This window comes from Artemia sp. Qi Xiang Cuo, chromosome 20 (genome assembly GCF_049724085.1).
Source record: "Artemia sp. Qi Xiang Cuo chromosome 20, ASM4972408v1, whole genome shotgun sequence".
In the NCBI taxonomy this organism is placed as follows: domain Eukaryota; kingdom Metazoa; phylum Arthropoda; class Branchiopoda; order Anostraca; family Artemiidae; genus Artemia; species Artemia sp. Qi Xiang Cuo.
Genome location: NC_142813.1, coordinates 36,067,382 through 36,082,449, shown reverse-complemented (window position 1 = coordinate 36,082,449; position 15,068 = coordinate 36,067,382). Strand labels below are relative to the sequence as shown.

Sequence of the window (15,068 nt, the reverse complement as noted above, 5' to 3'; positions counted from 1 at the left end):
AATTAACTAAAAATATTATTAAGAGATAGCGAAGAGATAGCAACAGTTTATTGGCCTACAGTGGGGGAACAGAGAAAATTGGAAAGATTAGAAAAAGAGAGTGATTTGATAAAGAAAAAAAAAATTATATTTAGATATCTCTGAGGGAGGGGGGAGCAGAGAAATTTAAAACAATGATTGGGGTCGGGGGGTTTATATTTGAAGATCTCTGAGACACTTTTACTGCGCGATGAAAAATGGTTATGTTTAGATATACCTGATAAGTTAGGTAAGAAAAAAATGCTCACATTTGCAAATTCCGGCTGCACTTGGGTGCCAGATGGTCTGGGTAGCGTGTGTTGGAGGGCAACCTCATGATCTTGTATAAGCGGGGCAGCTCCTAAGACCCTCGACAATGTATGATAAGGGGGTGACGGGCCGGCTATTTCACGATCTTGCGTAGGTGGGGCTTCGACATTGTAGTTATCCGTCCACTCTCTCTTTAACTTTCTGCCAGGCTGCATTGGGGCTGCCTAACCCTCTCTTGCTCTCTTAGATGGAGGGGGCACATATTCTTCACAATTTGCCTTAAAGAAGAGAAAAAAGTTAGTATGGAAAATAATTTCCCCCTTTTTTTTACAGAAGGAAAATTAGTATCCCCACCCCCACTAACCATAATTTTGTCTAGAAAAACATTTATCACTAAGAAGACCCCTCCCCAGCATTTTCAGCAAAGCAAAAAGTAAAATTTCGCTAGAAATATACTAGGCTTAGAAATCAAACAACTTGTGAAAAAATCTATCTTGACAATCAGTAGTCTATAGCCTTAGGATAGAAATCAATGTTTCTATTTTTACCATTTATAAAAATAATTAAATGTTCCAGTCTATAGGCCTTAAATAAGATATAAAAGATTGTTAACACACAGCTTATAGGTCTAAAATTTGTGATCATAAGTTAAAATGCTATTCAATTCACGCATAATATAAGCTTCATGCAACTCCTAAAGACTTTTCTTTCTAGCCTTGCATATCAAAGTTAAAAACCATTGTTTTCACGCCCCCCTCCTGGGAATATAAAAGAAACTTTATCTAAAGAAAGCTTGAAAAAATTAAAAACACGCCTAGAGACGCAACGCATATATTTACACATTAGTTTTATTGTAAAGGGTTAGCATGTCTACACAACGAATCCCCGCTTACTTTTCATGCGAATAAAAAGTTTGTTTTCACCTTACAACGAAGCTGTTAGAATCATGGCCTTGCCCCCTCCTCCCCCTTTTAAATTCATTCATAAAAATAATTTTTAGACATTAATTTTTGAAATAAATCATTTACCTTCTTACACACAACATAGAATTTTGCAAAACCCTGTAGCCTTACATAGGTTAATCAATAGCATTCTCTTACCACGTGAATGTGTTTTTAATTTGACTGGAAAAACAATCCTTTTTTGATCTGTGGAACATTTGGCTAAACCGTTAACGTAAAGATTGACATGCAGGAAGTGCAATTGTGAGGGTGTCAGCTAATTATAATCTTGCGGAAATGTTTTGTCAATTTAGCGGCTTAATAGCTAAGGGATGGACATAAAGTTGACTGTCACTTTTAGATAGGCTTACAGAAAGAATAAATTTTTTAATATTGGAAGAATTGTACTTGTAAAAACAGTAGAGGGTTTTGAGGGGGGTTAGGTTTATGTGGTAAAAAGAACATATTTTATGTTTCTAGCGATTATAAAGATAGCATGGTGGAGTTTTTGTATTAGAGTGGGAGGGGGATCGGGGACTTACCTAAATATACTGGAGGGTGACCAAGGAAAATAATTTTATTTTGAAAATAAAAAACGAAAATGTACTCACATTGCTAATTGTGGCTGCCAAGGCTTCTAGCTCATCAATAATATCCATTCTTGTTTCTATTGTGTCACAATACTTTCTGATAATTTAATCGCATTGCATGTCCATTATATACGAAATCCCAAGGGTGAATTGTTATGCAACGGGAAAATCATATGTACGTGATCCTCTGATTGGTCTAGAAGAAGGGGCATGTATCCGAGCCTCTGATTGGTTTAGAAGGAGACAAATGTTCGTCTTTCCTATTCCTGGATCTTAACATTTTCCCATAGCGTGCATATGGCCAAACAACAACAACAAATAAATCGACCTGGGAAAAAGAGGTCATTGACCCACTTCGATTATGCAATCATTCTCCCTGGGGATTCCATGCCCATATTTGGTCTGGGATCGGGACTGACATCGCAGGTGTTCTCCCTAGGGACTCTATGCCCAAATATGGTGTTCTCGTCGGACCTTTAGAAAGCTTTCTACTCACTACCAAACAAAATATCAGAATTAAAAGTAGAAATTGCAGCAAAGAACCCAGACATAGTAGCAGTGGTCGAAGCTAAGCCTAGACACTGTCGATATCTCCCAACTTTACCAGAGTTGGCCATCAACGGCTACAAAAGCCACACCTTGATCATAGATCAAGAAGAAGGTCGGGGAATATTTGCTGTGTCTTAGACAATTTATCAGTCCAGAAAGTATCATCAACAACAAATGGACAGGAAATTATTTGGCTTCAGATATCAAACACAAACCAAGCAACTCTAAATTTGGCTGTAGTATACAGAAGCCCAAATAGCACAGCCGTGAGTGACCAAGTACTCTTTAAGATATTCACGCTATATGTCAAAGATTAACAGAACCGACTCTCACCATTAGAGATCTCAATTACCCTAACATAGATTGGGACCTTCCACATCTCCTAGAGCATAGCGGATCACCCTCACAGAGGGAATTTCTGAAGGTAGTGAACGATAATTACCTATAACAGCGTATTAAAAAACCAACAAGAATCCGAGGAAACGACAAGTCAACACTACTGGACCTAGTCCTACGCAGTAATACGGAACTAATAAAAGAACTTACTATAGGTCCTCCCGTTGTAAAATCGAACCACGCTACAATTTACTTAGAGGTGATAATAAGTTGCGAAACTATGAGTAAAAAGAGAGGTGGATGTATTCAAAAGGTGATTACAATACCACGCGAAAGGAACTAGAATTTTTTTAACTGGACTGAAATACTAAACAACACAGATCTAGTAGATGGCATGTACAGGTTTGCATCCGTAATCATAGACCTCAAGAAGAAGTATGTACCAATAGTCAAAATATTTAAAAGACCGCCTCTAAAACGAGAGATCCTTGACCTAATAAAAACCAAGCGACAAGCTTGGGAGACGCTCAAGCAGACTGATACCGAAAGTAATCGTAGAAATTATCGCAGAATCGCCAACAAAGTGAGGAAAGCCACTAGACAAGAAGCAAGCGAAAAGGAGAGGAAAGTAGCCGAAAACTCAAAGATCAACCGCAAGGCGTTTTGGAACTTCGTGAATTCAAAAAGAACAACCGGTTATTCCCGATCTTAGAAACTCAGCAGCAAATTTAACAATCAGTGACCCAATAGCTAAAGCCAACCTACTAAATCCGCAGTTTTCACAACAGAGAGCGACAAAGATGAAAGTCAAGAGTAATGTCAGCCACTAGTCGCAGGCAAATTTGAAGAAATAGAACTGACAATACAAATGGTCTACAAAAAACTAAAAATCTAAACCCTTACAAATCAGAAGGTCCAGAAGGCCTACATCCTAGAGTACTCAAAGATCGCGGAATTGCAGCGCCATTGCACTACATTTTTGTCAAGTCGCTACAAACAGGAAACCTGCCTGATACATGGAAGCAAGCAACGGTGATACCCCTCTTCAAAAAAGGAAAGCCAGTTACTTGTCGCTACAAACGCCTGGAGAAAATATATGGATAGTGGGATGCGGGTAGATATTTTATACTTAGATCTCAGAAAAGCCTTTGATAAAGTCTCACAAAGTCAATTTCTTCGAAAACTACAGTATATCGGTGTTGGCGATACTATTCTAAAGTGGGTTCTCAACTTTCTGAAAGGAAGATCTCAGCGAGTAAGACTGGAAGGATATCTTAGCAGTAATGAGACAAAAGTCAAAAGTGGAGTGGTTCAAGGTAGTGTTCTGGGGCCTTTACTATTCAATATTTACATAAATGATCTCCCAAATAACATTCATTCTGAGATACTGCTTTATGCAGATGACACGAAATCTTTCGCGCAATAACAGGCTTTGAAGATACAGATATACTACAGCAAGATTTAAACAAAATAGCAGAATGGATGAAAAAATGGAGCATGGAAGTGAATAAAGAAAAAAGTTGTCATGTTCGGCTAGGCCCAAAACACGTTTCTCGGCACTAATGCTTTGAAGGACAACAGATACCTATACAAGAAGAAGCGCGAGACTTGGAAGTGACAATAGACAATGACATGACTTTCACCAAGCACTACGAGTCAATCATCTCTAAGTCATCACAAGTCTTGGGAATTATTCGAAGAAATTTTTCTCTTACTGACTCAACACTGTTTTCTACACTCTCCAAATCGTTAGTGAGACCAATGATCGAATACGGTCATACAACAAACAGACCATTTTTTTCAAAAAGACAGCAATGCAATAGAAAAACCCAAAGGGGGCTACTAAATTTGTTCCATCACTTAGAGACTTACCATACCAAGACCGTTTGAAAACATTGTCGCTCCCAAGTCTCTCATACCGATTTTTGAGAGGAGATCTTATTGAAGTATATAAAATATGCAACAGATACTACGAAAACATCCCTCCAGAAGAGATAATAACATTCAAGAATAAAAACCCGAGAGGTCACGAGTTTAAGCTAACCGAAGAACGTTTCAGAAGAGATGTTGGTAGATGGGTATTCAGCGACCGCATTGTCTCTGAGTGGAACGCACTACCATCAGACACTGTCAACTCAGAATCAGTCAATGCATTTAAAAACAAGATTGACAATCATTATAGCGAAAAAGTATTTGATTATTCAATTTTTGTTGATAGAGGCGCAAGCCTGTTTTCGCAATATATTATTATTGTTATTATTATAGAAGGTATGTAGGTCCCCGTCCTGCACTGGGTGCAGGGATCATTGCTTTCCTGAGACCAAAATAATTTCAATAATTTAAACAATATGAAAAGTGGAACTTGGATTATTGTGAAGTTAAAAAAATAACTATTGTATCCACATTTTTACTGACGAATTCCTACGATTGGAACTGGAATTACAAGATGTTTCAGAAACTCATATCCCAAGGAAAGGAAGCATGAAATTAGGTGATATAGAATTTATTTACACAGACAGGAAGGATCGGGTACATACACAGGGAGTAGGGCTCATGATGAATAGGGAAGATGCTGAGTCTTGTTTAGGCTGGGAAGGTATTAATAATAAAATACTAATTGCTCATTTTATAACTAAAAATTTCAGGGTATCAGTTATAGTAGTATATGCCCCTGTAGAACCGACTGACGGAGATACTAGTGACTCAGGTGAATTTTACTTACAGTTACAGGAGCAAATATACAGGGTCCCAGGAAGAAATATAGTGTTTTTATTAGGAGATTTTAACACCCAGGTCGGAAAAATAGGGATAAATAGTATCCTAGCCTAGGTAAATTTGGTTTAGGAATATGAAATAGTAATAGCTACAGACCGCTGCAATTTTTTAGGCATAACAATCCAGCTATAACCAATACAGTGAGTAGTATGCGGGTTTCAGACCCTGTAACAGCGCCTGGGTACCCGCAGCCAGTCCACAACTGCGCACGGCTACCTAGAGCTAAAAAATTGCCAACCCCTCGAATATGGTCAGTGAATACTGCAACTGCGCCCTCTATCTGTACTAATTTACCGCGGGATAATTTATTCTGTAATCATAGAAGATTGGTCAGAAACCCAATTATAATAACTTGAAATGATGATAAGTAGTATATTAGATTTAATCTCCTACCCTTAGTAATTTAGAATATTTTATCTTATTTTTAGTGGGAGAATGGGTCATAAATTTCCCCCACAACTTTTTCATATGAAGATATATTTACAAGTTCTTTTTAGTTACTGAAGTGTTATAGACTGTAGGATATATATCATTTTTAATCTAAATTAATTTTCACCTTTTTATTCTAAGAGTTCTCTGACTCGGAAGCGTCACCATCATGAGGAAGGAGGGTGGTAGTTATTTAAGTGTTATAGACTGTAGGACATATATCATCTTTAATTTAAATTATTTTCACCTTTTTATTCTAGGAGTCCTCTGACTCAAAAGCATTACCATTATCAGAGGGGGGGGGCAAATTTTTAAGGGCGGGGGGGTCAATTTGTTTTTGAATTTAAAATTTTTTTCAACTTTTTTTCATGTCTTAGTTTGGTAGATTTAATCCCTTACCCTTAGTAATTTAGAATGTTTTTATCTTATTTTTGTTGGGAGAATGGGTCATAAATTTCCCCCACAGCTTTTTCATATGAAGATATATTTACAAGTTCTTTTTAGTTACTGAAGTGTTATAGACTGTAGGATATATATCATTTTTAATCTAAATTAATTTTCACCTTTTTATTCTAAGAGTTCTCTGACTCGGAAGCGTCACCACCATGAGGGAGGAGGGTGGTAGTTATTTAAGTGTTATAGACTGTAGGACATATATCATCTTTAATTTAAATTATTTTCACCTTTTTATTCTAGGAGTCCTCTGACTCAAAAGCATTACCATTATCAGAGGGGGGGCAAATTTTTAAGGGCGGGGGGGGGGTCAATTTGTTTTTGAATTTAAATTTTTTTTCAACTTTTTTTCATGTCTTAGTTTGGTAGATTTAATCTCTTACCCTTAGTAATTTAGAATGTTTTTATCTTATTTTTGTTGGGAGAATGGGTCATAGATTTCCTCCACGGTTTTTTCATTTAAAGATATATTTATAAGCTCTTTTTAGTTACTGAAGTGTTATAGATTGTAGGACATATATCATCTTTAATTTAAATTAATTTTTCACCTATTTATTCTAGGAGTTCTCTGACTCGGAAGCGTCACCACCGTTAGGGGGGGGGGGTAGTCAGTCTCGTTACTAGCCAAAAAATTTTTTTTGGGGGGGGGGGCAAAAGATATTACAGACTGGCTGGTCATTTTATCGACTGTTTTTGTCAATAATTAGCATAATGTCCGTTTCGAATACAATACGTAAAATCACTGCACGAGTCGGTAAAACAGTTGCATTTACCAACCGAGATTTAGATTTCGGTATATATCATGTCACTATTTTAATGCTGTTTTTTTAACCAAATGGAAAGTTGTGGCACCATCTGTAAAATCACAGCAGAAGTCGGTAAAACTGCTGCGTTTACTGACCAAGTTCAAAATTTCTGTAGAGGACATGTCAGTAATTTCGTAGTCTTTATTGAACTGAACAAAGAATTTTACAGACTTATTTTTTTTTACCTAGTGAACAAAAATTGAGGGGGGGTCCCCCTCCCCCATAAGTGACAGCCCTGGGGGTAGTTACAAAAGTGTTATAGATAGTAGGACATATACCATCTTTAATTAAAATTATTTTCACCTTTTTTTTCTAGGAGTCTTCTGACTCGTAAGCTTCACCACCATCAGGGGAGGGGGCAGTCGAGTTTTTAAGGAAGTGGGCTCATTTTGTTTTTACTTAGATATTTTTTTCAATTTTTTTTTCATATCTTAGAATGTCATATGGTGCTGCTCAAAATGCATTGTTTTCTTGAAATAAGATGGGAAGTAAGAAAATACATTCTTTAAAATATCAAATATTTCCATCAAAATGTATTGTTTCTTGTAATAAGATGGAAATGAGCACATGCATTATTTAAAATATCAAATATTTTCATCAAAATCTTTTGTTAATTGAAATAAGATGAGGAAATATTCGATGGTTTTATTCAAAATTTATTATTTCTGGAAATAAGATGGAAATGAGCAAATGCATTATCCAAAGATATCAAATATTCTCATCAAAATGTTATGCTTGCTTGAGATAATATGAAGATATATTTGATGGTGTTGTTCAAAATGTATTGTTGTGGAATAAAATAAAAATAAGCAAATGCATTACTCAAAATATCATATATTTTCTCCAAAATGCTTTACTGCTAATGATATGATCTTATTTCAAAAAACAATACATTTTGAGCAGCATCATCGAACATTTCCTCGTCTTTTTTTAAGCAACAAAACATTTGATGAAAATATTTCATATATTGAATAATGTATTTCCTTATTTCCTATCTTATTTCAAGAAAACAATACATTTTGAGCAAGACCATATGACATTCTAAGATATGAAAAAAAAATTGAAAAAAATATCTAAGTAAAAACAAAATGAGCCCACTTCCTTAAAAACTCGACTGCCCCCTCCCCTGATGGTGGTGAAGCTTACGAGTCAGAAGACTCCTAGAAAAAAAAGTGAAAATAATTTTAATTAAAGATGGTATATGTCCGACTATCTATAACACTTTTGTAACTACCCCCAGGGCCGTCACGTATCGGGGAGGGGGACCCCCCCCCCAATTTTTGGTCACTAGGTAAAGCAAATAAGTCTGTAAAATTCTTTGTTCAGTTCAATAAAGACTACGAAAGTACTGACATGTCCTCTACAGAAATTTTGAACTTGGTCGGTAAACGCAGCAGTTTTACTGACTCCTGCCGTGATTTCACAGATGGTGCCACAATTTTCCATTTGGTTAAATAAACAACATTTAAATAGTGAGATGATATATGCCAAAATCTCAATCTTGGTTGGTAAATGCAACGGTTTTACCGACTCCTGCAGTGAATTTACGCATCGTATTCAAAACGGACATCATGCTAATTATTGGCAAAAACAGTCGGTAAAATGACCAGCCAGCCTGTAATATCTTTTGCCCCCCCCCCCAAAAAAAAATGGGCGGGCAAAAATTCTTTTGCCCCCCCCCCCTCAGCACCATATGGCATTCTAAGATATGAAAAAAAGTTGAAAAACGTTCAGAAATTAAATATATGAAAAAACGACTTTTTTAACTAAAAGTAAGAAACAACATTAAATCTGAATAGTTCATATTTTAATGCTTTCTCCACTTTCTTTACATTTCTTTTGTTTTCATACGATCTATCACTCAGATTATTCTTGTACAAGTCCTTTCTCCTTTCTATTAAATATAAAGCTTTTTCACTAATATTCTTAGCTGCAGTTCTCGCTTTCTTCCCTGATACACATTCAGCAATTTCACAAATAATTTTTCTAAAATTATTTCAACCATCTTCCAAAATATCAAATTTTAATCTCTCAAGTTTAGTATTCAACTGTTCCTGGAAAATTTCTCTCAAATTCTCATCCTGGAGTCTACCAACATCATAACTTCCCGGGAGGTAGTTACCCTTCCGATATCTCAGCTTTAAATTAACCTTTGACACTACTAGATGATAATCTTTACTTTTAACATCAATAACAGCACTCCTATATACCCTAGTATCTTGTATTGATCCTGCCAGTCTTCGGTTTACTATAATATAATCAATCAATAAGGTTTGCTGTCTTACCATCTCGTGAATACGATCAGAAATTATTCCATATATGAAAGGGGCTGTCCCCTCCTCAATGTCAGTGCTCAATTTGACTCTTTGTCACAACTCTACTTTTTAAAACAATAAAAACTTGAGCGCAAAGAGCGCGGTATTGAGGAGGGGACAGCCCCTTTCATATACGAAATAGTTTCTGTTCGTTTTAAGTTTTAAAGTCGCTCCTTACTTTCAGATAAAAAAAAAAACTTTTTTTTTAACTTTAATTATAAAAAGCACTAAATCTTAACAAAGTCATAACTTTTTGTGATGGGTTTTAAAAAAAATTTGTCGCCCCCCCCAAACAAAAATCCTGGATACGGTCTTGTTTGACTACCACGAATTTGTCAGTCAGTAACGTATATTAGGAGAGACAAAGGAGAAGGGGCAAAGGTATAGAAAAGTGCCTTTTTCGGTTTTTAATTAGCATATCTTTTTTTGGTATTTTTTATGCAAAAGTTAATCAGCTTGACAATCTAAACTTTAATTACACACTGAGGTAAAATTCTCCAAGCTCATTTCCTTTAGTATGATTAAGCGGTAAAGCTGTTAAAAAAAAACAAGTAAAAGTTAACATGACGAATAGAACCGAAAAGACAATCTCTAAGATTTATGAGCCAATTCTGATCAAAGATAAAAATGTTTACCTTCACCTCACAACCAACAAACAATCCCAACTACTGTAGTTGAAGGCTGAAAAGACGATGATTATTCACACATTTCCGATCTTGGCACACCTCCTTCATCCGGTTTTATCTACAAACTTTATTACGGCAAACATTTCGTCACATGTGAGCTACTCGCAGTGTTTTTGCAGAAAGGACAATCTACAGAAAGCCATTAATCAATCGAGACTAGTGTTGGTCGATAATTTGATCAAACGATATATCGAAATATCGATATTTTTACTTTCGATATTCGATAATCGATATATCGATTTCGATATTTCTGATCAGTTTTTATTCAGAGTAACTCTTGGCTTTGCAAAGTTAAAAAAAAATTGGGTACTTATCTGTCAGCCACTACACACTCGGGAATCTGAATCTATAAAATCATACAACAACCGGTTTATTGCTGTTTGTATACGGAGACAATTAGCTTCGATTCAGTGGAAAACTACATTGTAGCTATGTTTTAATAAATATTTAGTTGGTATTTTGGTTTATTTAGGTTAGGTTACTTATTGCATGCAGCCCCGCTATACTTAACCCCCACCCCACCAACCCCCTAGTGTGCAAATATAAAGCCCAAATTATATATAAGATTGATGAATTTATATGATTATTTTTTTTAAATATTAAAAAAAATTATTGATATAGAATATACACGGGCCAAAATTAATCCTTCTCTCCTTTGGCGTTTTCTGCCCTCTAAAAGCGATGAGTCTTTATCCGCATCTGCTATCCCTGATTCTGAATGGTACGCATATTATAGATTCAATATATATTATTATATTATTATTATTATATCCTATCTATTTCCCAAGCATAGCGGTTGTTTCTACCCCGTACCTGTAGATCCAAATTCTCGAGTGTGTACAGGACTATAGAAAAATACCAACAATTATAACAACAGTGCATTTCGCACAATTTTTTTTTAAACTTAGAATAATACAAAATCAAGCAATAAGAACAAACTTCGATTGCAAAAGCGAATATCAGAGATATATAGGCTTGAAATTACTCGGGCTCAGGGTAAAGAAAGATAACCTACTGACTACTTTTGGCTATTCAAACTCAGTGACATGTTAATGCTTTTTACTTGAGCATTTGTTTTGCCTTTCAGTTATAAAATAAAAAAAAAGAAAACAGGTTTTTTAAAATAAAAGTATGATTTAATATTACAACTGAAAACGAACATTCATTATTCTGTATATGATAAGGGGTCGCAGCAGATATGTTTTTCTAGTATTTTTAAAAACAAGCTTCTGATTACCCTTAAATAGACCTTGTTCTTCAGGAGTTGTTTTTAAGTAATTGGAACTCTTTAAAAGAGGGGGTAACTCCCCTCGCATACGGTAGGATTTCTTTTTGTTTCAAGTTTCAATATGTCTCCCTAGGTTGAAAAAAAAAATTTTATTTAATTTTAGGTTGTTTTCATTTAATACCAGGAAATCCTCACTAAAAATCCGTCCCTGCTGAAAATCCTCCACAGATATTTTCTTGTGGACCATTCCGCCGAGAAATTTATCTTACGCCTATTTTCATTTGAAAAAAAGACTTGTTTTTCACTTAATTTTTAATCTTTTACAAATCATGCCGGAAAACTCCTTCAACAGGAAATTTTTTATTGAAATCCCATCCTCCGAATGGAAAGTTTCTTCCACGGAAAATCCTCTGATGAGGAATTTCTATTCATCCAATGGAGATGGGGAATATCTCCTGCGAAAAATTCCGCCACGAAGAATTGCTCCCACTGAAAACTTTCCCATGGACAATTTCCCCCGTGGGACCTCCCTTCCTCCCACAAAAAATCTCCCAGGCAATTTTAGCCTCTCTGAAAATTTACCCCGGATAATATCCCTGGAACATCTCTAGATGTTATATTGAATCAGCAAAGAGAAAGTAAAATAAATTTGATGTAAGAGTTCTGACAAAATCTCCCGTGTAATATTTCCCCTTATAAGTTCATTTTCGGAAACTTCCCTGCCCATGGAAAATCCCCTTGCGCAAAATTTCCCTCCCTAAAAACGTCTGTTTACTTCCAAATAACAGAAACTATATGTAAACAACAGAAAAAATTCATAACTTAGGCTATAGCCCTTCCCCTGGGTACCATGGGGGGATCATGACAATTTTCTTGGAAAATCTCTAGATCAAAAATTGAATTGGCAGAGAAAAATTATGACGAATTTCGTATAGCAGTTATGACAAATTCTCCGGTGTAAAATTCCCCCTTGTTAGTTCAGCCCCGGAAACTTCCCCGTCCATGGGAAATTCTACCTGTCAAAAATCCCCCCACAGAACCGTCCCCCTCCCCGACCACGGCCAGTGTTCTGACAAATAAAAATACTATACGTACACAATAGGCACAGTTATAGCTGAGAGCCCGTTCCTCAGATTGCGGGAAGTCATGCTATCTCCGGAGGAACATTTTTTCGATCTTTCAAATATGGTGAACAAAATGAATATCTCAAAATTGGGATCGGGTGTTTTCAGGGACAAAGGGCGTGGGAGGGGGGCTATTGGCTCTCCAATATCTCGGGTCACTTTAAAAGGGAACTAGAACTGTTATTTTCTTTCGAACGAGCACTTTCCCAACATTCTTGGGCCTTTGAATTGATGCGATCACGCTGGGGAAAGATAGAGGAATAAATAAACATGCATCCGTGATTTTTATTCTGACAGAAAAAAAAAAATTCTACATTTACGCTGACGGGAGGTTAAAATCTTTACAAATAGGGTTCCATGATATACTGACTTTGATGGTATGCTTTTCTTTAACATTCTTGGACTTCTTGGGGGGTTTCTCTCCTTTCCCAAAAATAACGTACATTTTCTCAGGCTCGTACCTTTTGATGGGAACATTAAACTGAATGAGTCTTATATATTTAGATTAAGCATAGAAAGCCAATTTTCTTTTATATGAGCAAGGCCTATCAGCTTAGAAGGCATTAATACAGCCAAGGACTTTTGGAGGTTCTCAGCAACATTTGGAAGTCCTCCTGACTAAACGTATTTTGAGTTTGAGAACAGGCTATACCAACTTATGGATACAGGTAAGTATGCTGTGTGTCAGCATGTATGAGTCAATGGATTAAATACATCATTGTTCTTTTTCTGGCCCATTTCCCAAACAATTTTCTATGTTGGATCTTTTCTGCAGGACGTTTACCAGTAGCAGAAAAGGCCGAAAATAGTCAAATATGTTCAAATATCGTTTTGGATATCGATATTTTCGTTTCGATATTCGATATCGATATTTGCTCTGATATATCGATATATCAATATCGATATTCAATATCGCCCAACCCTAATCGAGACGCCAGGACGAAAACTTAAAGGTCTAGATTGATCATCCAAGATCAGAATACACTATGTACGTTCCTTATGGTTTCGAATTGGATTTGTACCTACCCAATCGTTGCAACCGCGTGAAGATTCTGGTGAAATCGAACCATCCATTTGAAATTTGTCCGACATCAAAACAGCGTTCCGCAATCGCTATAGCTCAAGCCCTTTTAGTGGCGTTTCTGGTCTATCTTGTGCCCAGGGAAAAATCACGATTAGTACCCTCTACCCTTGTCTCCCAAAAACTTTCAGGTTAAATTTTAATAGAATTTTCATTTGTTCACAAAATTTTTCATTTACTTCAATCTGATTTTTCTTACTTTATATAGAAAAAGATACGGGGAAAATAAAAATTTCGGATTCAATTTGGTTATACCTACTGCTAGCTACACCCTCTACTTTATTTTAATAAAAATACATTTCAAAATTATAAAAAAAACTGCAATTGTTAGGTTATTTACTTGTAATAACCGCTCATACTTTACTTGAAATAAACGCTCATAGCACAAAAAATTGGCGTTATTCTAGAAAATGAGGGGTACTTGTCAATTATATAGACCACACCGAAGAAGTTAGGTTAATCCTGATGAAATATACCAAAATATAATGCAAATAATACTTTAGTAACAACATTGTGGAAAATACAACAGAAAATTATGGAAAGTATTAGGCTGCAAAGAATGCATTATATTAAATACATAACCAACTCTATATATTAAATATTTAGTTAAAATATACCTGCATTGTAGTTTGTTTCACTCAGCCTAACCTGATTATCTCCAATTACACACAAAGAAACAAACAGAGAAACCGGTCTACTCAGGTCAAACAAATCAAACTTCTTGAGTGTGGTCAATATAATTGACAAGTACCAAAGGGGTATACAGCCCCAAAAATAGGTGGAGCCTTGATGACTATTACAAAAGGGCGTAATTTCAGCATTTTAATTGGGAGGCAAGAGGGGTCCACATCAAGGAGGTATGGGATATCCTTTAGGGGGAAAGGGGGTTGCCAGGGGCCCTCGCCCGGAAAATTTGTGAAAAATACATGCCAATACGTGTTTTAAGCTGTCTGAAAACTTTTTTGGAAAATTACTTTATTATAGATATCGAATACCAAATGGTAAGAAAGTAGCGGTGGCATGGGCCTGCCCTTTAATTAGTTAACTTTAATTAATTTTATTAAATTACTTTTAATTTTAGTTTAATTAGTTTTAACAGGTAATTGAAATTAGATAATTTTAATTCATTAATTAACAGATTAATTAATTTAAAATGTACCTCTTAACCAAGTCCAATATTGTGTAATGAAAAAAAAGAACTTGGAATTAAACCGTTTCTCGCTAATTATCATTTTTAGGTTTGCTTAATAAATAATAATATTTTCCAAATTATTGGGGAAGAGGCAGCTGCCTCTTGTCCCCCCCCCCAAATGACGCCTATGCCATTACACCATCAAATTCAGCATGCCTGGGAGCCTTGAAAGGGTAATTTCAAGCTTGCGTTAATAAAAACAAGAAATTTCACATTTTCAAATCGCCCAGAGTAACAACCACCTCAATTAAAGGGTAACTGAAACTCTAATTGCA

At 35.8% G+C, this 15,068-nt stretch overlaps 1 protein-coding gene across 1 annotated transcript in view; it reads right to left on the bottom strand.

The window, feature by feature from the left end:
• LOC148940152 (uridylate-specific endoribonuclease A-like) overlaps positions 1 to 10,181 on the bottom strand; it is a 63,399-nt gene extending 53,218 nt beyond the window's left edge. Inside the window, exon 1 of the mRNA XM_089105786.1 lies at positions 10,118 to 10,181. The gene's annotated coding sequence lies outside the window, so the exon portion shown is untranslated. The remainder of the gene's footprint in view (positions 1 to 10,117) is intronic.
• Positions 10,182 to 15,068: the final 4,887 nt, after the last annotated feature.